Below are 26,270 nucleotides of genomic sequence, written 5' to 3'. Positions count from 1 at the left end.
TGAATCACAAAATACTGAAAATATACAGGACACAAAGAATGACAATATTCCAGTACAAGGACACAGAGGTACACATACAAGACAAAGGATAGCACTTTTCACCAAGTATGGGGGGGGGGGGGGGCAAGCCCCCCTGCACCCCCACCCCCCCTGCTAACTAAATATATAAACTTCAAGATTGCACTCCACAGAAAAAAATGGCAAACATACCATCACATGTGTTCATGACTACCTGTTGTAACCTTAGTAACATTCCCTTTTAACTTGCTATACTACAACATAACTCATGATAGTGTAATCTTGGAGTTGATATATTTAAGTAGCAGGGGTGTGGGGGAGTTGTCCCCACATGGGGGTGCAGGGGGGCTTGCCCCCCCGCTTATATTTGGTGGAATATAATTTGTTTTTGTTCTCTATAGTCAGTATATGTATCTTGTGTGTTTTCAGTCTTTTCGGATTCAGGATTTTGAGTTTTCAGGATTTTGGGCTTCCAGCTTATAAAGTTTAATGAAATTCAAGATTGTGATATTTCAGGATTCTGTAGTGAAATTGTTATATTATATTGTTATATGTTTGTGTATGTAACAGCATTACTATATGTGGATGAAACAAGGTATATGTGGCCATGAAATCAGTATAAAGTAATATTGGTTATGTCACATAGCATTTTATAATGGTAGGCATACACATACACACCTCTGTCATATTGCAAGTGTCACTTTGATGGTTGAATGAGAACTGTGTGGAATGTTGATATACTCCAGTGGAAGAACACATACATTACTAAGTAAACAATATGCATTGCATCATCCCATATAAGCAGTCCTCAACAGCCATATTACTACAGTTGTTATGGAAGGAACATTTAATCAAGTGTCAGCAGCACCCAACAGTATATTGCCTGAAATCACAGATTAGAATACACTGCTGTATGGCTGCTGTACATTTACACATTAACACAGCACATGTGGATGACAGGAACATTGACATGTGCAATGTTCCTAGGATCATAGGACATTTCTAGGGTAATGGTCACCGTCACATAAAATTCTAGCCATTATTACACCTTTAAAACAAAATAGCTATATCTATATGATGGAAGACAGTAGGGGAATGTGTTTATGTGCATATGTATTTGATTGTATTGCATACTGCCTTTGTCCATATGTGACGTGCACCATGCCATGACAGAATTAGCAATCCCACATCCAGTGGTCTGGAGATTTTTTCCAGAGGGTCATGGAAGGGCTCTTCTTCACAATGTGTGTATGAAACCTTTGAGATGATGACACCCTCCAGTGTTCTGCAGTAAGGATATCATGTGGACAGAGGTAAAAAGGGGATGTTGGATTCATGAGTCTATGTTAAAGGTTTTTAAGAGTGGAAGTCAAATGAAAAGAGATTCAAAAGATTGTATAATGACCATAATATACCAAAAAACCACACACACACAGCAGTTGACTGAGGTAAGATTAAAACATTAAACCTGTGTAGGTATACAAGCAGGATTCCATACAATGTAAGACTAGCACCACCATATATGTCTGACTTTTACAGTGTCAGAGTGCATTTTATAGAGGATAACAGCATTTTTGTATGCTGAGAAGAAGATGGTAGGAATGTCTGACATAGCTGTGGACTCACATGCTACTCTAAAATTGTCTCCAGACTGAGAGTTGACTTAACACACACACAAGCTGACTGCTCTGAGATTAGATCACTGCCTATTTAGTTACACAAGTTACAGAACAGAGCACTTAACGCTAGTGCCACTCTACAAGACTGACTTTAATACTCTCAGAGTGCACTTTATAGTGGCTGACATCATCAGTGTATGGTGAGAAGAGTGTCTGACATAGTTGTGGACTCACATGGTATTCTAAAATTGTCTCCAGACCAAGAGTTAGCTGAACATAGACACACTCATAAGTTGACTGAAGTGAGATTAACTCACCTGTCTACCTGGTAATACAAGCTGGATAACAGAATACTTAACTCTAATGCAATGGCACAAGTCTGTCTTTAACAGTGTCAGACTGCACTTTATAGAGGATGACATCATCTTTGTTTGCTGAGAAGATTATTTTGGGAAGTCTATATGAATTTACTGTTAGTTGTGTACCAATATAAAATGATGTTCTGAATAATGCTTGAGTGAGGGCAGCAGGACATAGACTCATGATTTTCTGATTATGCACACAAGCACACAGTTAGATATACAGGCACACACACATACATAAATTGACTGTTGTGCAATTTGATCCCCTGTATAATTAGCTACCGGAGCTGGAGAACTTAGTACTTAACATTTGCATCATCGCAGAAATCTGATTTTATCATTGTCATAGTGCTCTTTATAGAGGATTACATCATCCTAGTGACACAGGGAATATACTATTATGAGACTGGTTTTCAAAGCGTGGACTTCAGATTTGATTGTGTAATTGCAGTGTGCAAAAATACATTTAAAGATATCCTTGTAACCTAGGGGAAAGAAGCTGTTGTGAATGCATGTTGCAGAGCTAAGGCATACATGTACCTGTTTCTCAGTATATTGTTTAGATAACACACTCACACACATACACACACACTCACACACACACACACACACACACACACACACACACACACACACACACACACACACACACACACACACTTTGAATCAGCAGCATTGCAGTGGTTGAGGTATGTGTCTTCATATTTAGATGAAGTGATGTCCACATTAATAGAATTCTTTGACAATATGAATGTGATATGATCATGGGTTACCAATATATGCTCTTTATTTCTGTACTGTCCTTTACAGTGGCATAAGTACTGATAAATAATTGCATTGCTGAAGGGCACACATGAATCTCAGAAAGTATGTATTCATTGAAGCACACGTCTCTGCCCTTCTCTTGTGTTTATGAATGCCTTTCTATATTATTGGAAATAGGCCAATAACCATAATAAGACATGCCAAACACCTCTTTACATAACGCATCACTGAGAAGCTGCACTGACAATGGCAATGTACTAGCGCATGCATGATTACCATTTCATGAATTCAATTTGAACTTGTAATTTGGAGCAAATAGCCAACAGATACTATTTCATTTTTATTTTATTTAATATTTGTTTACCGGGAACGTCCGACTGGACACAGGTACTTGTTCAGCAGAGGCCCAGGGAGAAAAATCTCCATGAGTAACAGTAAATTTTCATGCACACATTGCATTTATCAATAAAGTATAAAGTAAACAAAATGTAGTATACATAAGAACATACAAATTTGTTACATCTTGACATCAAAACCTAGGCTTTGAACATAGCTAGTACTATTTGTAGATATGACTTATGTCAAGGTATAAGGTTAGGGCAGGTCAGTAGGAACAAAGGAGGAACAAAAGTAGGAACAATGGAGTAGGAACTATGCTGTTCCTAACATAGTTTATATAGGAAATCTTGGATGCAAAACTTTATTACATAAATAACTGTTGTTACTTCCTTCCCCATTTGAAAGGAGTTAAGCACTGAACAAATGCAGGTCTCTGCTTAAAAGAAAAATCATAATATGCCATTTGGTTTGCCTTCTTTCACGCAAACAGGCTAAGTGGTGACGCATGACTGGCAGCACTATGGACAGTATTGAGTATTTAAAATATCCTTGCTGCCTGGCTTTCTCTGTGGCACAGTGTGTAAAAGCAGTGAGCTCCTGATCACAGCACAGATTAAACAGGGATCATGTCCATATCAATCCCCCCTTTTTTAAATAAATGTTGTCAGGATGCATTATCCAAGTGCATGTGATCAGGACTGCAAATGTAACTATCAATAACTACACTAAAGTATGTGTCCTCCCTAAGGTTACCATACGTCCGGGTTTCCCCGGACACGTCCTCTTTTTTTGGGCTCCTGTCCAGGCGGTTTTTGAAAATTCTGTGATTTGTCCGGGTTTTAAAACCCAGACAAATCGCAGAATTTTCAAAAAACAGACATCCCTATTTCGGAGCCTTTCCTCCGCTTTGTTTTTTTTTTTTTTTGATTGGCTCATATATCGGTATACCAGCCAATCAAAAAGCGGAGCTCTGTTCAATGCGGAACTGCTTGATGTTCTGCATTGAACAGAAGAGGGTCTGCTGTGCACGTTTTAGATTGGCTCGTATACCGGTATACGAGCCAATCAAAAAGCGGAGCTCTGTTCAATGCGGAACTGCTTGATGTTCCGCATTGAACAGAAGAGGGTCCGCTGTACGAGGTTTTGATTGGCTCATATACTGGCATACGGGCCAATCAAAAATCCCCAAACACGGACCTTTTTTTTTGGCTCTTCAACCTAAGAGGACGAAATAATATGCGCTGGTAGCAGCACATATTTTTTCGTCCTGTTTTACATACAGACAATTATGGTAACCCTACTCCTCCCCAAATGTTATCAGTAATGCCTAACTCAATACAGCTGTACAAATACAACTATTTGCTATTTTGCAGGTCTCATGGCAAATCACAACTTAATTGTGAGTACGGCTTTCTAGACCTGAAAAGGAGTGGTACATCTTTTTAAATAATTATTATGGCTCAGGATATACGTTAACTATTTGCCTATGGCCAAATATCCTGATAACTGTGTGCAGTATGCTTTGCTACAGTGAGGACAGTTTCAGCATCACATTAGATGCACATTTTATCCATCATCACGTGAACATGATACAAAGAGAATCCTACAGAACATTTTAAAACTTTGCACACAACACGAGCATTGATAAACTATTGAATCAAGGTAGCATGTTTGTATTATCCGTCAGCAGAGTCATATCAGTCTGCAGATACCATCCATCAACCTAATAGATACACCCACATAAAGACGAGTGGGATTGAAAGGATAAATACAAGGAGAGATTAACAAACACACAATGTTTTTTGTAATGAAACATTCATGGACATGTTTTTGGTCTGCTTTCATTATTAATCTACCACACTCTGTAACATGAACTGACTAACAAAGGGATAAAGAAGGGTTAGAAGAGGGTCAACAGGTTTACCACAAGCAGAAAGAGGCTGGATAAATATGTGATAGTTGCGAGGATGGATGCCACTTCAGGTATTCATTTTAGGCCAGAAATCAATATCACTCCATGATAGCTTATAACTGTGGCAAATATTAACATGTGAGTGATTAATCATATCATACACATGTAATACCAAACTGAGAAATGATGAGCATGTATCTGGAATCGAACCCTTGAAGCTACTGGCAAAAAAACTTCAGTCAAGTGATTTATGTCAGCACTCCACATATTAATATGCATTTTGTCACATTCAGCAATTTAAATAACCACCAGAGTGCATGCTTCAAAGTACTACCTTTACCCTGTTCTAACTCTGTTCCTTTCATGCAGAGAGTTTAAGCATGAGTATATGCACATAACCAGACTAGTGCAGCTGATGGCAAAAACTCTACTGGTTTTGCCATAGAACATGAAGCCATTCACCACCACTCAGCATTGATGTGCGATGCCAAACTTCATGCAAATGTAGAGGAGAAAAAGTGAAAGGGTTTACTATGGGCCATTTCTGGCCATGTGTGTAATGTGTTATTCTAATTTTTGACTTGATTAAAGGTGTGAAAATGTGGTAGACAGAAAAGTAGTGAAAGAGGGTGCAAGCAGGGTAAAGAACAAAGGTGAAATTGTCAAAGAATTTGCAGGAGGAAATTAAGAAAGAACCATAGATATCCACTTCTTTAGCACCATAATGTGAACATGTATAGAAAACTGGATGAATTTGGACAGTCATCACAACACAGACAGGTGACAACAATGCAATAATATTGCATAGCCAGTTGGACCAAATCAAGTGTGTCAAAAAGACACATGCGAAGCAGAGAGCTATGTATGGGGTAATGTTTTATTATTTTTTTTGGAACAGTGCCCATTTTATTTATTTATTTTGAATTTCAAGAAGAGAGTAATGTTGGGGAAGGGACATATGAATGTCAGGATCTGGTAGGTAGGGTAGGTGAGGAAGCATGTGTAGACAAAGAGGACTAACAAGACAGACACATAGACGGGGAATGACACAAAAAGTTATGGGACACCATGATTGGGGATAAGTAGGGGACATCATAGCTACGGTGCCCATCAAGCATGGAAAAAGTGAGACGCTAGTCCTCACCCTCAGAAATGTCATCATTGTCCCCTTCTTTGGTTGTCTGTGAGACTGCTTGACAGTGGAGTCTCTTTTCCATTCTAATAAGAAATCCTTCTATCTGGCTGATGCAGGCACCAGTGCCAGTTTCTATAATATCACGTATCATCCAGGGCAGCTCCTTGTGGGTGATGTAATCACCATGTCCACCAATACTTTCAGTGGGTACCAATGCATCAGCAGCTAGGGTAATGCTACCTAATTAGGATGGGCCAGATAGTGCAAGGGCTGCAGAGGCAGTAGTGACAGGCTGTTTCCCAGAGGTGATGAGTGTTGATGTTCCAGCCTGTGGAGGGATGGCGGGTTAAGCCACAGTGGTTGGAATACCTCCCAGTGTTGAAAAGCATTAGTTTTCTTGGCAGAAAAGTATGAGCTAACTGTCTCACTGATAGAACCCACTCAGTCAAAATAGAGGAAGCCACCTCTAGAGTAGTAGACCCATAATGAGTGGTGTACCCCAAGGATCGGTCTTGGGGCATCTGCTGTTTGGGATATACTTTTCCGAGGTGCAAGCCAAAACCAGTGGTCTGTGGCTGACCAGGTTTGCTGATGACTACAAGATGGGTGCTGTCTTTAATTCCCCTAGTGATGTGAACATTCTCCAAGAGGGCCTTCGCCAAACTAATGACTGCTACCAGAAGCATGGCCTCAAACTAAATGTCAAGAAATGCATCATTATCCCCTTTGGGGAAAATAGCATCACCACAAATAACATGTACTAATCACGCAATCAGTCATGAGGGATTTGGGCAGCCAGGTTTATAGCAACCAGACTTTGACCACCAAGTTATGTCCATTGTATGAAAGGCTTTCTACATGGCCCACCTCATAAATAAGGGTATTTCATCCAGGAATAAGGAGGTCATAACATCTCTGTACTCCTCCCTTATCAGACCCATTATCGAGTATAATTCCCCATTTGGCATGTACCTTGCCAAGCACATGCAGCAGCTGGAGAGACCACAGAGGTTCCTGACCAGGAAAATCCAGGGGTCTCAAACATGTATCCTATACAGATAGCCTAAAAGCTCTGTCCCTCTACTCAGTCTTCTGCAGACTGCTCAGAGGTGACCAGTGTCTGGTATACAAGGCCATCTCAGACCCAGTCATGTGTACTACATGTGACAACAATCTCCCAATTTCTCCATATGTCTCGACTATGGGGTAGCGTTGCAAGGCAAAAACCTTTTCTTACACAGAAAAACATTCATTCCTGGCTAAAATTTGAAAAACAATACATCAAGTCTCCCAAAAGCATGTGGGAAAATGTGTTATGGTCTGATGAGACCAAGGTTGATCTTTTTGGCCACAATTCCAAAAGGTATGTTTGGCACAAAAACAACACTTCGCATCACCAAAAGAACACCATCTCCTTGGTGAAGCATGGTGGTGGCAGTATCATGCTTTGGGGTTGCTTTTCTTCAGCTGGAACTGGGTGGGCTTTTAGTCAAGGTGGAGGGAATTATGAACAGTTTCAAATACCAGTCACTTTTGGCCCAAAACCTTCAGGCATCTGCTAGAAAGCTGAAGATGAAGAGGAATTTCACCTTCCAACACAACAGTGACCCCAAGCATACGTCCAAATCAACAAAAGAATGGCTTCACCAGAAGAAAATTATAGTTTTGGAATGGTCCAGACAGAGGCCAGACCTAAGTCCAATAGAAAATCAGTGGAGTGACCTGAAGATGGCTGTACACAAGAGATGCCCTCGCAATCTACAGATTTGGAGAACTTTTGCAAGGAAGAGTGGGCAAATATTGCATAGTCAAGATGTGCCATGCTGATAGACTCCTACCCCAGAAGACTGAATGTGTAATTAAATCAAAAGGAACTTCAACAAAGTGTTGGTTTAAGGGTGTGCACACTTTTGCAACCAGTATATTATATGTTTTTTTATTTTTTATATTTTTCCCCTAACAGACTTCTTTGTTTTTCAATTGAATTGTATAGGTTATAGGTTACATTAAAGGTAGGAAAATTTTTGAAATGATTTATTGTGGTCTCATTGTTTTATATCACAAAATCATGGCATTTTAACAAGGGTGTGTACACTTTTTATATCCACTCTATGCTTTTAAGGACACTACAGATTAAGTTAACAACATGGCATTAAAGCCAATATTGCTGCAATTAAAAATAAAAATTGATATTTGTTAAATGTGAATGTAGAGGTTACTTGTGGGAATTGAACCCACCTCCTCTGAATACAGTATTAAACTTGCCTAATACAATTACCAAGAACTACAGAAGAAAGCAAGCATGCTTGCGTTTACAGTTAAGATCTGCATGCTAAAGTTGCTGCTAATCAATGGAATCCCAATATATTTAATGCAATCATGTTAATTTGTGCTGCATACATATCTCTTGCCTCTCTGAGTCTCTCCAATTTTCATCATGTGCCTCCCTGTCCGCTGAAATATCCTGTGCTGCTGTAAAATAAAGGAGTGATAAACAGATATGAAAGCATTATGCATACCAGTCTTGGCTATCTATACATTTCCATAACATTTAAAGTTGATTTATCTGTATACTTACACAAATGTAGGATGTCAGCAGTTCTATACTTGTCCAGGCACTGGTTGAATTGTGCCTGCTTACACCATTCCAGATCACTGTAATGGTGCCTGCATTGCTCCCCAGTGTGTGGTATGCCAGTTGCACTGAAGACAGCATTGTCCAGGCTGTTCCAAGCCTCAGCATTATAGTGAGACCTGGTATAGTAGCCTATACCTATAGCACTTCACAAGGAGGGCAACAAATATTTTTGACTCCTCCACACCTCTCCTCTGTGCCCTGAATTTGATACTATCTCTCCCATCTCTTGCCATATCTGCCAAGGTCCTCCAACAACAGTACAAACATTTTCCCACCAATTTGTGATATTGTAGTTTGTTAACAGTGTGTAAACACTCACAACCATGCCAACCGCGTTTGTGCTGTTTAGTGGAGAGAAATATTGCCAAATAAAGAGGAAGGAAGTTTAAGAAACATCAATGATAATCTGACTTCTTCTCCATTTGGCTGCTCATGATAGGTGTCACCACAGTGAAATATTAGTATCCGCAGCATGAGTGATAGTAGAGTTTTACAGTGTTGAGTTGCCAGCCCAGTGTCCAACCTTCCTCAGAAAGCAATACCAATTTAGCATTTGCCATTAATTTATTGCATATGTGCTACTATACTGGGGTTACACTTTGTCCAATGGTCAACACATATGCTAAATGACTTGGCTTTTAAGACATGACCTTGGAGGGATCAATGGGATGACTTTATACATATTTTGTGGGGCCTTATACACTGTTAAAAGTAACTTGTACAATGTGGTATTCAAACCTATGTAAAAAAGAGAATGAGCACATTTCCACATACATAATTTTTTCCTCATTGCCACAGAAGAAGTGCTTGGTATGCATGGTCATTACAAATATATACTTTAAAGAGTGAGTAGTGCTATATTTCAATTAACCATGCAGACCCTTGCAACATCTGGAACAACTGTGGATCACCACACAGGCCATGGCCTGCTTCTCTTCTTGGGATTGGTGCTAACATTTTGCTTCTGGTGAAAGAAGAAGCAAAGGAGTATTGTATCCCAAGAGAGTGAAGCTGTGCTGAGAACAGCATTAGTAGTAGTAGCCAGGCAGTAGCCATTCATGCAACTCCCATCTTTTCATCAATCTTGACAAGCTAATTCTTTATTTTCAGTAAGTGCTGCTTGATTTCTTCCTAACTTCAGAATATCTGACTAAATACTTCATCCTTAAATGTTCAGTGTCTACATATTAGTTTCCTCTCAAGTGTTTAGCAGTGCTCTGTACAGACTCAGACACTTTGAGTGAATTTTTTTCTGTAAAAGGCTTCAGTGCTTAATATATTGAGCTCATATCCAAGCATGTCTAAAGGTCAGTTCCCTGTGCTTTCTCTTGTCAACCTGTTGAACTTGGGAATTCTGAGGCAATGTAGCAACTGCCTCATGTACACAGACAACCCTCTCCTCTTACCTCCCAACAATGTGACTTGTGAGAGATGCACATATATAGCCAAATTGGAAGCCAAGCCTGAATTGGCCAGTCAAGAGGAGAAGGTTAACACCTGCACCACACCACATTAAACACATAGCCATGCAGAACTTACACCACCACAACCCTCACATAGTAACGCAAAACACACACTTACTTTCCCGGAAGCTCTCAATAAAAATCTGCCCAAACAACAGAGATCTCTGAGGCAGAAATGCAAACAACCACCACATCCCAGCACAAACCATGAGACACATAGCTCACATAAACAGTGTGCCACTCAACCAGAGCCCATATGGCAAAACAACTTACCCAATACACTAGTCATAGGTGACTCAATAGTAAGGCACACTGATGTCCCACTCACTAGGTTGAATAAGGAGAAATGTACAGTTAGCTGCCTGTTGGGTCCCAGGATCCATCTGCCACATAACACACACACTTAGGTCACTCTAGAACAGGTACAAATATGACTCTGTCATTGTCCATGTTGGTGTGAATGACCTGAGATGTACCTCCCTGGACTTCATGAAAAGAGACATAAAGGAGCTCTCGAATCTTGTAGCCCAGGCAGGTATGACCCTAGCTCTGAGTAGCATCCTACCGTCACCCAGAATGATACGACAGTACAAGCAGAAAATGCTTGACTTCAACAATTGGCTAAGTTTCTGGTGTTATTCTAAGGGGATCCAGTATCTGTCTGCCTGGGGTGACATGATCGACAGATCTCAATGCTTCACCAGAGATGGCCTGCACCTGTCATCCCAGGGATTCTGGATATTGGCCAAGGCTCTTGCCACCCCTATAGTGCCTTTTTAGGCAATGTCCTGAAGACAAAATTAGTACCATAACAGCTACAAACAAATGAAATCTGAGGGTTATGCTACTCAGCGCTAGAAGTCTAAATTTCAAAATGCAAAATCTGTGCAGTGACTGAGACCTGGTTCAAGGCTCTGGAGAGCACCTCCAGCACTACCAGGGTATAACTCATACCACACCTTTTGGCCCCTAAACCTGGACCGAAGCACTAAAGGTGGTGGTGTCTCCATATTCATAAAGATATGCACACCTCCAGATTAGTAGCCCAACATAATGCATCAGAGATACTTCAGGTACAACTAACACTGGGTAAAACTGCAATCCAGGTTGCAGCCTGTTATAAATCCCCCAAGACTCCCACTCCACATTCCTAAACACACTGGAAAATATTGGGGTACAACCCAATACCCATATACTGGGAGACTTTAACTACCCCTCCATTAACTGGGAAAATTACTCATGTATCAACACACTTGCTCAAGTTTTCTGAAATTCATTAATTCCAGTGCCCTGGACCAACTCATTCTTACCCCCAGTAGGGGTAGAAACATCCTTGACCTGTTCATTAATAACATGGGCAACCATTGCTCTACACCAGTAATCAACTCCTCCCTGGTCAGATCTGACCACAAGCTAATCACCATGGATATCCATATCCCACCCTCACCCCCCCCAAAGGAATCCACCATATGAAACTTCTCCAAAGCCAGTTTTGGGCTTCTAAAAACAGAGGTGGCTAACTTCACGACACCCATGCAAATGGAAAATATGTGCATGATTGCTGAATCATACACCAATGCACTATATGAGCACATACAAAGGTGCATGGAATGGGCCATACCAAAGAGAACCAAGACACTCTCCTCCAAAAAAGGAAGCCAATCTGGTGGTCCACCACCATAAACAAACTCTACAACACAAAGAAAAAACTGTTGCAGAAAAGGGTGAATTCCCAAGACTGGAAAAACTCCCTTGTTAGCATCAACAAAAAACTGAGATACATCATCAAATCCCCTGAAGCTAGCTATGAAAACAAAATTGCTTCAGATTCTAAAGGCAGCCACAAGGCATTCTATAGTTATGTCAAGAATCTACATGGTAATATCAGATCTGCTCTGAGTTACAGCACAATGGCAATACATATACAGAACCAACTGATATTGCCAACATATTGGCCGACAGGTTCAGTGCGAACTTTACCCCCCTTTCACCCCCTAAAGGGCCTATCACAATACCTGAGGAATACCAAGTCCCTATTATCACAACTACACAGGTAAAAATGGCACTGTCCAAAGCCAGGAATACAGCTTCCATGGGACCTGATAATATCCCTGGCTGTGTTCTACATGAATTACAAAGTGAACTGATACTACACCTGAGTACCCTGTTCAATGACAGCCTCATTTCAGGCTTTGTTCCTACTGAATGGCACACTGCTATGGTCATCGCACTCCACAAAGGGGGAGCGACTACAGGCCCTGGGAACTATCACCCCCATTAGTCTGACGAGTCTGATATATAAGGCTATGGAGCGCATCATCATAAACCTTATAAATAAGGACATAGGGAATCTCCAAACTCTGAAGCCCATGCAGTCTGGGTTTGTGAAAGGTAGATCATGTCTGCTCAGCCTGATAGACTTCTTCGAATCTGTCACCAGAGCTGTGGATGAGGGCAAGGTAGTTCACACAGCCTACCTAGATCTTGCCAAGACCTTCGACAATATCCCTCACTCAGGAATCATAGATAGACTCACTAAACTAGGCATATACCCCTATGTCATAAGATGGGTTGCCAACTGGCTCACTGATAGAACTCCCACTGTGAAAGTAGCGGACTCCAAATCTGACTACCGACCAGTTACAAGTGGTGTCCCACAGGGATCGGTCCTAGGTCCTCTCCTCTTTGGCATCTACTTTTCTGAAGTTCAAGCCAACCCAAAGGGACTCTGGCTGACCAGCTTCACAGATGATTGGAAACTGGGAGCCATTATTGATTCTCCAACTGATGTAGACATTCTGAAAAAAGGCCTCATTGACACCAGTGACAGGTGCCAGGACCATGGCCTTAAGCTCAATGCCAAAAAGTGCATTGTCATTCCATTTGGGAAAAATTTAGAGCCCATGAACTACTACATAGTTGGTAGTCCACTAAATACCGAAGGTGTGATAAGAGACCTGGGGACACAAGTTGACAGCAACCTCTCCTTTGATAAGCACATTGCCACTGTAGTCAGAAAGTGCTTCTATGTGGCACATCTCATTACAAAAGGTTTCTCATCCAGCAAGAAAGCGGCCATAATCCCTCTCTACTCATCTCTCCTTAGACCTATTATAATGTCCCATTTGGTATATACCTCACTAGACACATACAGCAACTGTAAAGGCCACAAAAATACCTCACTAAGAGGATCTTAGGTGTTAGACACATGCCCTATACAGACAGACTCAAAAAACTCCAGCTATACTCTGTCTCTTATCCCCTACTTAGAGGCAATCTCTGCTTGACCTACAAAGCCATGTCTGACCCCAGAGCTGCTAGACATGCTACACCTAAAAAAATCCCAATCCCTCCATGTCACACTTTCCAGTGACCTAAACCTCATTACCACAATACACAGAACATGCTGGAAGTACAGATTCCTAACCCAGAGACTTCCCATACTCTGGAACAAACTTCCCCTTCACGTCAAGCAGAGCACTTCACAGGCCCTCTTTAAGAGAAATCTTGACGAGTAGATGGGCAATCGGAAGTTTATCCCAGGATCACTTCAGTGGCCTTGCTAGACAGGGGCACTGGGAACTAACTTTGGTTGACATGATGGATGGGAGATAGGAAATTTACCTCGGGATCACTTCAGTTGCCCTGCTAGACAGGGGTCCAGGGAAGTAAATATTGTGGGAAGAAATAGCCAGGGAATTGTTATGGCTAGGCTTGTACAGGCCCTAGGGCTAGCTTAGTACCAACCTATGAACCTATGAACCTATGATGCCAGGGAATCTTCTTGGGCTAGGCTTATATATGCTCCAGGGCCGTTAGTCTAGTATACACCTATGAGGTCATAATCCAGGCTGTGAAGTGGCATGGAGCCTTTCTGCTTGAGCGAGGCTCTGAGGATATAGCTGCAAAAAAGGAGATTTGGAACCAGTAAGTCAATGATGTAAATGCAGTTCATGGCTGTAGAAGCAATTATGATCAAGTGCAGCATTGCGCTACTGATATGACTTCATCAGCATGGAGAAGGGAGGCTGCAGTTCCCTATAAACAGCTGGTTACTGTCCTGCTAACAAGCCACCATTGACACCAAATGAAGAGTTCCTCTCCACTGTCAAAGATCCCAACAGCTCAGGGTGACACTGCGCTGTTTGCTTGATGGCAGTGCTTATGTGGCTGGGAGGATATGTGTCCCAGGAGAAGATTCCAGGTAAGCTTACATATGGTAACATTTATTTATTGATTTTCTTATTTATTTAAAATTTGTTTACTGGGAAAGTCCAACTGTAACAGAGCCCATTTTCAGCAGAGGCCCAAGGACAAACACTCCTGATGCATGTCTTTGGAATGTAGGAGGAAGTCAGATCACACAGAGGAAACCCATGCAATCGCAGGGATGACATGCGGACTCTGCATTGAAGGCACCCCAGCCAAGAATTGAACGAGAGAACTTCTTGCTGTGAGGCAACAATATTAACCTCTGCACCATCCAAGATTATGTTACCTCAAGTGGAACTTGAACCCACAATGTCTGGCTTAGGAGGCCAATGCCCTAATCATTAGGTGACTGGGTCATGGGCTATTGACTTGCAGACAAAAATAATAATTTGAGTACTCCTTTCTGTGATACATGTTTTTTTTCTATCTGTACCCACTGATTAGTCACACAAGAGAGGTGTTCAGTAGACATGGTTGTGGGTGGATGGCTCAGGCAAGTTTCAGTAGCAACTATTTTTTACAGGGCATATAGGTGATTGTGTATTCACTGTCTCCATGTTATTTCCATTGTGATGCCTTCCAGGCCCATCCTCCTTGCAAAGTGCTGAGACATCTGCACATGGTAAACAAATGCTTCTTCGCTTATTACTAAGCATTATTTAGATATTCTGTATGTAAGAGGAGGTAATAATGAGTGTCTGTAGTGCAGTAGCATCTGCAACTGTCTGACCAGTGTTAGTTTTTGTTCATATATTATGGGTTAATATTTAAAGGAGTAGTCATTTAATTCCTGTGTTTCTTGCTTATTATCCAAGGTGATTCTGACAGTAGAAGTGTAGGATTCCTAACACTTGATGTTGGAGTATCGGTAGGCTCTGATGATGATAGTGGCCAAACAGAGGTACAGTCATCGGTGCAGAGGTTGAATCTGACACTGAGGTTGTGACTCACATACCCGCTGGATTTCTTACAGACACAGTCAGTATACCTATGCATACCCCATTCCACTGAGCCCTCAGATAGTGAACAGGTCGAGGGTGACATAGTTGATTAGGGTAGTGTGGTTACTGTGATCATAGTTCCAGTTTACTCTGTTTGTAGCCAAAGTGTGGGTGAGATGCCATGCAGAAGGGCTGGTAGGGATGCTCAGAAGTGGCCTTTTGTCTGCCCTTCACTCGATGCTGATGTGTCATTATGTGTCACTCAGCATATGTGTAGAGCCATCATGGAGACACAGGTACATTCCATTAAGGTGTCCAAGGAAATGCTTATGGTTACAGATGTATCACAAGCTGATGTGCATGACTGCCTCCACCATGTGGTTAATTCAATGGATCAGATGAATTACACAGTGGAATGCTTAGTGTCTGTGATGAAATGTCTGCTAGAAGGGGAAAAATGCCCACATGGCCATAGGTCCACAACATCACCTGGTGTTAGACGATGTGGCCATCTCTCTGATCTCACTCCTGTATTGGCACTACTTCCACTGCTCTGTCTGTGGTTGAGGTGTCTGCATCCAGATGTGGTAGGTCACGCAGTCATGGAACTGGGCATAGTCATTAGGATAGCTTGTCCAACAGACATAGTTCACATTCAGGTAGCACCACTACATCTGGCCATGGGCATGGACATACCAGGGCAACTCCTGGCAGAACAGTTCTCTCAGTCAGGGGTGACAACGATGAACTGATACCTCTACCATGCATGTCTCACATCTATCCAGCATGCAGTGTTAGCACATATCTTAGCTGTGTTCATATAGACACTCACACACACTGTTCACATCATGTGTCCATACAAATACCCACACATACCAGCAACATGAGGCATTAATGAGGGTTGTAGGTCTTTTTTTCTCAGTGGCTATTTGATATTATCTACATTTCTGTCTGTTTGCTATTTTTACTCACATACACTCACTATTTTAGTGTCAGCCTTGGTCTGCTGTCCTCCCAAACCCCACCCTGTGCAAATGATAACTCATCTTATTTCTGTCTTTTGGATTCGTGGTTACATATGTATATTGTCTGATGCACAGGGTACATAGCTAAATGAGTGCTTAGGATATGTATTGTTGATGTCATTTGGAAATTATTTCAGATTTCATACAACATTTTAGTGTTGTGATTGTGACTTTGAAATCATTGATACATTATTAAGGGTTATTACTCCACTTGTGAGAATGTAGGGCTAAGTAGACTTTGGACTGCTTTTTATATTCTGGGTATTTTAAATGCATGAGGGATGTTAGCAGATGAACTCCATAAGTCTAGCTACATAAATCAGTCCTGTTACATATTGATGCCATTGTTGGACAACTCACCCACATTCTACTTAGGTCATTTTCAAGTAACAATATATGGGTATCTGCTTTTCATTCATGTTCTTACACATTTATTTTCATGTTGCAGGTTCAACACTTACCTTGACAGTCCTGCAGTTATAAATGTGTCATTCAGGGCTGACTCTTTGTGATTCTAGCAGTACACAGCCATTGCATGGGTAAGTAAAGGTTGTGAACATTGCCTGGCATCAATGCTACTGTCTGCATAGGATGACAATTGTACCCTTTAGGTGGTCAGTATGTGTGCTATCCATTGCATCTGGGCCAGGTCAAGGGTATAGTGTGCATGTCTATGTCTACCTACACCCACAGTGACTGGTGGTTCCCCCTCTGACTCTTCACCTGTGTGTGGCTCTGTTGACCTTGCCAGAGGTGGTGGAATGTTTGTTGTTCATAGACTCATAGATTAGTACTAGGCTAACTGCCCTTGTGGGCCATTTTCAGCCTAGCCAATTACCCCATGTGAGAATCAAACCCCGCACCTTGTGTTTGCAAGGTAAACACCTTAACCTTTATGCCAGCCTCCCAGCCAGGTAATTACCCCATGTGAGAATCAAATTCTGCACCTTGTGTCTATAAGGAAAACACCTTAACCATTATGCCAACCTCCCAACCCAAGTCCTTGGTGTTCCTGTTGCAGCTGTTTTCACAGGAAGATATTGTGTAGAATAGCATAGACTGTGATAATTTCAGCACAAGTACTGAATTACACAGTGGAATGCTTAGTGTCTGTGATGAAATGAAGAACACCCCCTGATGTACTAGACACTGAAACTGTGACTTCAGCAGCCCAAACACACACTCTGTTATTTCTTGTTTGAGCATGTGTTTCATTATAGAATTTCTCTGTGAATGTATATGCATTTCTGATGGACGTCATCAGCCATGCTTTGAGTGCATCCCCTGCATCCCCCAGAAAAAGGTCTTGTGGTATATCACCCCTGGAAACTCTCTGATGGAGCTGTGAGTTGTGGTAACTGCCAGGGTTGCCTGTAAACACATTCAGGATGATTCCCTTAGCATTACACATAACCTGGCAGTAAATAGATCAGAGCCCATTTCTGCTTATGTAGACTATTCCCTGTTCCCCTGGTGGTCTGTTGATCTCAATGTGCATGTAGTCTATGGTACCCAAGACTTCAGGAAAGTGTGCTACGGGGTTGAAATCCTTTATAGTTGAAGCTGTGTCCTCAGGGGTACAGGGAAAATGTATGTAATCAGTGGGATGCTGTAACATAGCATTTAGGAATTGATGTACGATCCTGGATGCTAATTCCTGTGACAAACCTAGCACATCCCCTGTTGGTCTCTGGAAGGTTCTTATAGCTAAAATTCTAAGTGCTACATGTACCTTGGTCTCCACAGTTATTGGATCCCCATGGTTTGCCCTTGCTCTCAGTTGAGGATGACAGATTTTGCAGAGTTCTTGCAGTGTGTCTCTATCCACCCTGTAGCACTCTACTATTTCCACCTCATGCAGACCATGAAAAGTTAAAGGGAGTCTAAATACCCTTCTCCTCCTTGCCTGAGGTCTATCAGCAGCAACAGAACAGATGTGAACCTGTTGCACATACACATGCAGAAGAGCAGCAACCTCTAGCGTTCCATCTGGTGTAGTTTACATGACTGCATTCCAAAAGGTTTTGGAGTACAAGGCAAATGGCTGCTCTAAGTGTACTCTATTGCTTTATAGCTTGTTGAATAGCTCCACCATCTTAAATTGGATGATTAGCATACATTTCAGCTGATTATGCTGTAATTAGCATGCCACAATGTTTACCATGCTTGTGTGGCTCTACATTAAGTTTTCCACCATTGCATACTACTGCTTACTACATATCTTCCATGTTTCTGTGGCTCTACATGTGTAGAGCCACTTACTGAATACAAATTGGCACATTATCATGTGCACATCATGGCATAGCAGGCACATGGTTTTAGTGAGTGGTGTAGGGTTTCTTGAATCCAGCCCTCAGTGTTTTCCCTGACATCTAAAAAACTTGTATTGCTCTTTCTCTGTGGGCACATATCTGTTTTTTGCACCTGTTAATGATTTAAATGCACAAGCTACACTCCTTCTAGTAATACTTCTCCTAGCCCTTTTTGGCTTTTATCTACTTGCAATATAGTTGAGGATGCTGTATCACAATACATAAGTCTGGGTGAAATGATTACTAATCTCTGTAATAGTCCAGACTTGGTAGCTTGGTCCTTCAACACAGTCCAATCTGTATCATACTCAGCAAACATTCTTATAGGCACAGTTAACCTTTCACATGTGATTTAAACTTGTACATGGACTGTAGCATCCACAACAATCACATTAATGAAGGTTTGGCTGTAGGAGTTTGCATATTTACTGTCGTGTGAAGTTTATCAGCATCTAGTTGTAACCCTGTGCTTAGAAGAGGACCCATATATATATTTCAAAGGGGTCACTCCAGTCTAAAACATTGACTTATTTGGCTTGAAGCCTATCCCTGAAACATTAGCCTGCCAACAGCTTAATTAATTTATCATCTTGCTCTTGTCTTGTAGCACCTCTGATTGGAATATCATAAATAATATTCATCTTCCAGCCTACTGATCATACTAACTGAAATGCCTATAGTGCCTTCAAAATTTCAAACAATTGTGTCAACGATTTGTACCATCCAAACAGCATACTAAATGTCCATAGTCTTGTCCAATTTAATAAAGGTTATGCTGTTTTTCCACCTGATAAATTATTAAGAAATGACTTACAGCTTCACCGCACTTCTTGGTCAATTTTGATTGTTTTTCTTAAACACACTTGTCTTTGCCTGGATCTTGGCTCATTAACAGCAGTACAAAAGAACTCCCAGCCCGCACTCATTTCCCCCTCCCCCTTCCCTGTTTATTACCTTAAGCCAATCCCAAAGTTAATAAATATTACATGTGGCAGGCACCATTTTAGATTTTACACAGCCGGACTGGGTCTGAAGTACTAATAGCTCCCTTCCAATTAATATCTTAGAAAACCTTTATTACCTGATTTGGCTTACTAAGTCCCTTACTACCCATTTAAGAGTACCTCAGTGGAAAACTGCTCAAGAAAGCTTAATGCTTTACATGTGAGCTATTGAAAACTAAATGTCTTAACAGGGCATAAAAGTGAAATTTACTCTCGTAGCCACAAAACTACAAAAACATAACAAACGCAGCTCTTTAGACAAATTGTTATGAAAAGGAGGAGAGGAACCTAATAGAAAGTAAGAAAGTACCTACTTTTAGCTCCAGCACACTCACGCAGTATACACAGACTCTTACTACCCTTACTACCCTGTCGGCTGATCTCCTCCCTGCAGAATATCTACAAAAAGCTGCAGATGCCATAGCATACCCCATTACTATCCTAATCAATAGAACTATAACTGAAGCGTCCATTCCCTCCTTCTGGAACATATTCCATGTCATTCCACTCCATAAAGGGGGCAGCTCTACTGAACTTTCAAACTACAGACCCATGGCTATTCTATCACCTTTGGCTAAAATTATGGAAAAATCCATCCACAGTAAACTCCTGTACTATCTTATCCATAGTAATCTTCTAGCCAACACCCAACATGGCTTTAGACTACTCCATAGTACAACTTCAGCCCACCTCTTCTTCTCTAACTTCATTAACCAACACCAAAACAATAATAAACTTTCCTCTGCTATCTTTCTCAATCTTTCAAAAGCCTTTGATATAGTAAACCACCAAATACTCATAAACACTTTGAAATCCATCTCCCTAGTAGACCAGTCCATCCAATGGTTTCAATCATATCTCAGTGGTAGACAACAGGCTGTCTTATGGCAGAGCAAACTATCCACCTTTTTACTCATCACCCTCGGAGTACCCCAAGGCTCCTTGCTAGGCCCACTATTATTTTCCATTTTCATCAATGATTTGTATAACGTCATCCCAAATGCAACATGCAGTCCATATGCAGATGACTCCACTTTAGTATGCTCCGACACTTCACCTACAGAGTTGCAGATTCTATCCCAAAATACTTTTAACACAGTAGAAAATTGGCTCCTTAACCATCATTTCATGTTAAATGTTAATAAAACCAAACTGCTACTTTTCTCCCCTGCTCAGAGGTATCCCCCAATAACCTTTACATTAAAATCCAACAATGCCACCATTATTTCCCCAGATTCCTCAACCAAACTGTTAGGAGTTATAATAGATAATAACCTTAAGTTTGATCTGCATATCAGTAAAACAGTTAATAAAAAAACTTGGCTCACTATATAGCATCAAGCCCTTCCTAACACCATTAGCCAGAACTGTAATTGCTCGTACACATCTACTCTCCACCCTCTTCTATGCTTCCCCTCTATTTACAAACCTCAGCAAAACTGACCTTAATAAACTTTCTAGCAGCTACAATCACATTGATAGATTTGCTACTGATGCAGCCTACAGAACTCGTCACTGTCATAACCTAAATCTACTAGGATGGCTTGAACTGCCTAACCTACTTCAGGTTAACCAACTAATAGTTGCACACAAGATCCTGTACCAACTAGATAATACACCCGTACTTAAAAACCGCATCACCCCCTACAGTAACCTTTGCGCACTTCGTTCATCTGAAAGACTACTAGTTCAAACTCTCAAATCCAACAACACAGTCGGTAAATCTCTATTTGCTAACTCTGTTGGCAAAACTTGGAATTCTCTTCCTGCTAATCTTACATCTGAACTCTCTCTATCTCAATTCAAAAGTCTGATTCAGTACTTTAAAAAACAATGGCTATGTCCTTGTCCTAATCCATAAACCAAAACAAACGTAAAACAGCGACCATAAAGAGTAAAAACCAATCTTTACTAGCAAATATCCAAAGCGCTTTTCGACAAGCCCAATGCTTGCCTTCTTCAAAGGAAATGACACAACAAGTTACAACAACATTTATATACTGTCACAATTATTCAATCAACTAAGTTAATTAACTGAATATTAAAAGACTTTAAATATTTTCAATGTTTTAAATGTTATAAAAACTCACTGGAGAACAGCCTGCTTCAAACAACTTACAATAAAAAAGTATATATAAATAAAATAATACTGTAAACTCAAATGTTTTAACACTACATAGCATAAAACCTAAATTAGATGACTAAGAATATGTTTAATTAAACCTAAATAAAATGAAGAAATATAAGTATATATACAATTATAATATCATCTGATAAGATTTTTCAATTTCAAAATACTAGCAATCGAGCAAGTATCGTTTAATCCAGGATACATATAAGCGTACAGTCTCACCTGCCAAATTAACTCTGCTTCTTCTAATTTTAATGGTCTAGGACCTCCTCTCTGGTCTATAGATATATGATCTATCGCCATAAATTTAAAACTATGGTTGGGGTAGACACTGATATGCTTGGCTAGAGCATTCTCCGTTTTTAACTTTTTAATGGCATATATGTGTTCATATATACGTTCCTCAGCCTTCTTACAGTTTTACCTATATAGAAGGCTGGGCATGATTTACATCTAGCCAAGTATATCACATATGATGTGTTACAGTTCAATTTGAAAGCTATCTTATGTGTACAATTACTTAGACTAAAGTATGTTCCTTCCTCAATATATCTACAATAGTTGCAACTCTGGCATTTGTGCATGCCTGCATTAAACACCAACCCAGTAGATTTTACTTCCAAAATGTTTTTCATGTTTTTACCCCTCTTATAAACCACGCGGGGTTGATACCCCACTTTTTTATAAATATCAGGGTACATTTTGAACATTTCCCAATTTTTAAAAATAATGTCCTTACATAAACCACTATTCAAATTGAAAGTGGTAATAAATGCACATGATAAGGAAGTCTCATCAAGTACCTCAGGAGCTGTCTCACTAACTAAGGATGTGTTCCTATCAATAAGTGCATCTGGTTGCTCAACAAAATCAACATTGTTGATACCATTTGTACTGCCAGTCACCTCTGTATTGGTGCAAATACTGGTGTTCGTTGTAATTATTGTGTTTGCACCATTATGGACTACGCCGGGTAGCAAAGGTGTATACACCTTGTCCAGACGTTTTTCAGTCACTTCTTGAATCAATTCGTCCAACAAACTATCAGGGTAACCCCTTGCAGTAAACATATTCCTAAGATTTAAACACTCATCACAAAAATCATCGTCCAAAGTGATCATTCTCGCAGCACGTACCAGTTGTCCCTTGACCACAGATCTTTTTTGGGAAAAGGGATGACAACTGGTAAAGTGCAAGAAAGTGTTTGAGTATGTCTTCTTGCGGTGTATCTTAGAAGTAAAACAATTGTACTCAAAATCTTTTTGCAACCATACATCTAGATATGCAATGCTTACAGTGGAGAAAGTGTATGTAAATTCCAAAAAGTTGGTACTACCATTTAAGTAGTTTACCAACATGGAAGCTTCATTTTCTGTGGTGTACGAAAGAATAAATATATCGTCTAAAAAACGTGTATATAATATAATTTTATCATAGTATGGATTTGTAGTAGAAAACACGTAGTTAGACTCCCAGTAGGCCATAACCAAGTTCGCTATACTGCCCCCACATGGGGACCCCATGGCTACGCCTACTTTTTGTTTGATGCAAACACAATAATTACAACGAACACCAGTATTTGCACCAATACAGAGGTGACTGGCAGTACAAATGGTATCAACAATGTTGATTTTGTTGAGCAACCAGATGCACTTATTGATAGGAACACATCCTTAGTTAGTGAGACAGCTCCTGAGGTACTTGATGAGACTTCCTTATCATGTGCATTTATTACCACTTTCAATTTGAATAGTGGTTTATGTAAGGACATTATTTTTAAAAATTGGGAAATGTTCAAAATGTACCCTGATATTTATAAAAAAGTGGGGTATCAACCCCGCGTGGTTTATAAGAGGGGTAAAAACATGAAAAACATTTTGGAAGTAAAATCTACTGGGTTGGTGTTTAATGCAGGCATGCACAAATGCCAGAGTTGCAACTATTGTAGATATATTGAGGAAGGAACATACTTTAGTCTAAGTAATTGTACACATAAGATAGCTTTCAAATTGAACTGTAACACATCATATGTGATATACTTGGCTAGATGTAAATCATGCCCAGCCTTCTATATAGGTAAAACTGTAAGAAGGCTGAGGGAACGTATATATGAACACATATATGCCATTAAAAAGTTAAAAACGGAGAATGCTCTAGCCAAGCATATCAGTGTCTACCCCAACCATAGTTTTAAATTTATGGCGATAGATCATATATCTATAGACCAGAGAGGAGGTCCTAGACCATTAAAATTAGAAGAAGCAGAGTTAATTTGGCAGGTGAGACTGTACGCTTATATGTATCCTGGATTAAACGATACTTGCTCGATTGCTAGTATTTTGAAATTGAAAAATCTTATCAGATGATATTATAATTGTATATATACTTATATTTCTTCATTTTATTTAGGTTTAATTAAACATATTCTTAGTCATCTAATTTAGGTTTTATGCTATGTAGTGTTAAAACATTTGAGTTTACAGTATTATTTTATTTATATATACTTTTTTATTGTAAGTTGTTTGAAGCAGGCTGTTCTCCAGTGAGTTTTTATAACATTTAAAACATTGAAAATATTTAAAGTCTTTTAATATTCAGTTAATTAACTTAGTTGATTGAATAATTGTGACAGTATATAAATGTTGTTGTAACTTGTTGTGTCATTTCCTTTGAAGAAGGCAAGCATTGGGCTTGTCGAAAAGCGCTTTGGATATTTGCTAGTAAAGATTGGTTTTTACTCTTTATGGTCGCTGTTTTACGTTTGTTTTGGTTTATTTATCAGTTTGTTTGCCGTTTTTAGTTTTCCTTGTCCTAATCCAGACTAACTCTAACCATCACTCGTGTGCACATGGAGGACATCTGCCTACACTTTATTGTTTCTTTAACTTATAAATCCCATAATCTCCTTGGATCTACTACCAGGTTAGCCTGCTAGGCATTCAGTACCCTATCATTCTTAAAAACACTGTCTAGAATTTTCCATCTGAGTAAAAATGTAATAATTTGTGTATCTGTTTTTGTGTTTGTTTACAGCTGTGTAAAAATCCTTTGTGTTTTATTTTGTGTTTTAAACTGTAAAAATGTAATAGTTTGTTGAAAGTCTTTTTGGAGCTTTTCTCCCTGGGCCTCTGCTAAAATGGATATGTATCCATTTGGACTATCCTGGTAAACAAATGTAAAATAAATAAATAAGTAAATAAATAAATAAATATGCTGAATCCTTGATTAGCATCCGGCACTGAAAAGAACTTTGCATTAGGCACTGTGGTAACCACTTCTTCAACCATCTGTGAAGGATAATGATTCCACTGAATCCATTCGCTGAGACCCTGTGGGCCTAGACAAGTCCTTGCAGTATCTTTTTTATAGCATTGTCGATGCTACTGGCTCATTCTGTACAATAAGTCTGCTTAACTATCACACCAAGGATTCCATACATTTCAGCTCCTGTTCTGTCTTTTCCCTAAGAGAAGTAAGAACTCTTTATTGAATAAATTGCAATGGCATGGCTTCTGTTGATAATTCAACCATCATAGAGCTTGAAATAAAACAAAATAACTTTCTAGGTTATCTGTATGTACCATTAAAAACGGCTTCTATTTTTCCTTCATTTACAGTGACACATCACATAAAATTTATTTTCTCTGCATTCTCTCTTTTCTGTGCACATTTTTTTCAGAATCCTCCCAGACATTTGTCTTTTATTCAATTTGTTATTCAACTTGAATAAGACAGAATATACAATGACCTCACCTTTACACTTCCCAAATGCACTGCAAGATTGCCATCTTGAGCGTTCTGTCTGCTTTTGCAAAATCATAAACTGTCTGCTGGCCCATTCTCATTGTACAACATTATAGAACTATAATCAGATGCTACACACTTTGGCAGTAAACTAAACTTTTATTAAAATGTTCTAGTTAGATTTTCTGAATTCTCTTAATCATGCCCTTCAGGTAAATAAACATCTTTACCCAGGATATTCCTTTAAAGAAGTTTGCAGCACTAAAGCTTGAAACAGCTGTTTATATACTATGTCGTGTATGCATATTTCAATCAGACTTTAATTGTTGGCTTTAAAATATGCCCAGAATATGACAAGAACATACACAAAGCATTACTCAGCCTGCTGTTTAGAGACATTTTTATGTATACCCAGATATTATCTTACATGCTTCCCTGCTGTCAGGCTTAAACAAAACATATTTGACATCTATTAATAATCCCTCAGCCCAGACTTCTTGAGAACTCTTCTCAAAGTTATCCACAGCATTGTTGCAAGGCTTTCTAATGTTCTCTTTCTCTCCTCACCTCTTCCTGCTATTTCCTTGCACCAAATCCATAAACTGGATTTGTACATATTCACAATAAAATTTAGGCTTCACTGATTTCTT

This window comes from Protopterus annectens, chromosome 2.part2 (genome assembly GCF_019279795.1).
Source record: "Protopterus annectens isolate FY-2018-M chromosome 2.part2, PAN1.0, whole genome shotgun sequence".
Classification (NCBI taxonomy): Eukaryota; Metazoa; Chordata; order Ceratodontiformes; family Protopteridae; genus Protopterus; species Protopterus annectens.
Note: the sequence above shows the minus strand (reverse complement) of the source record.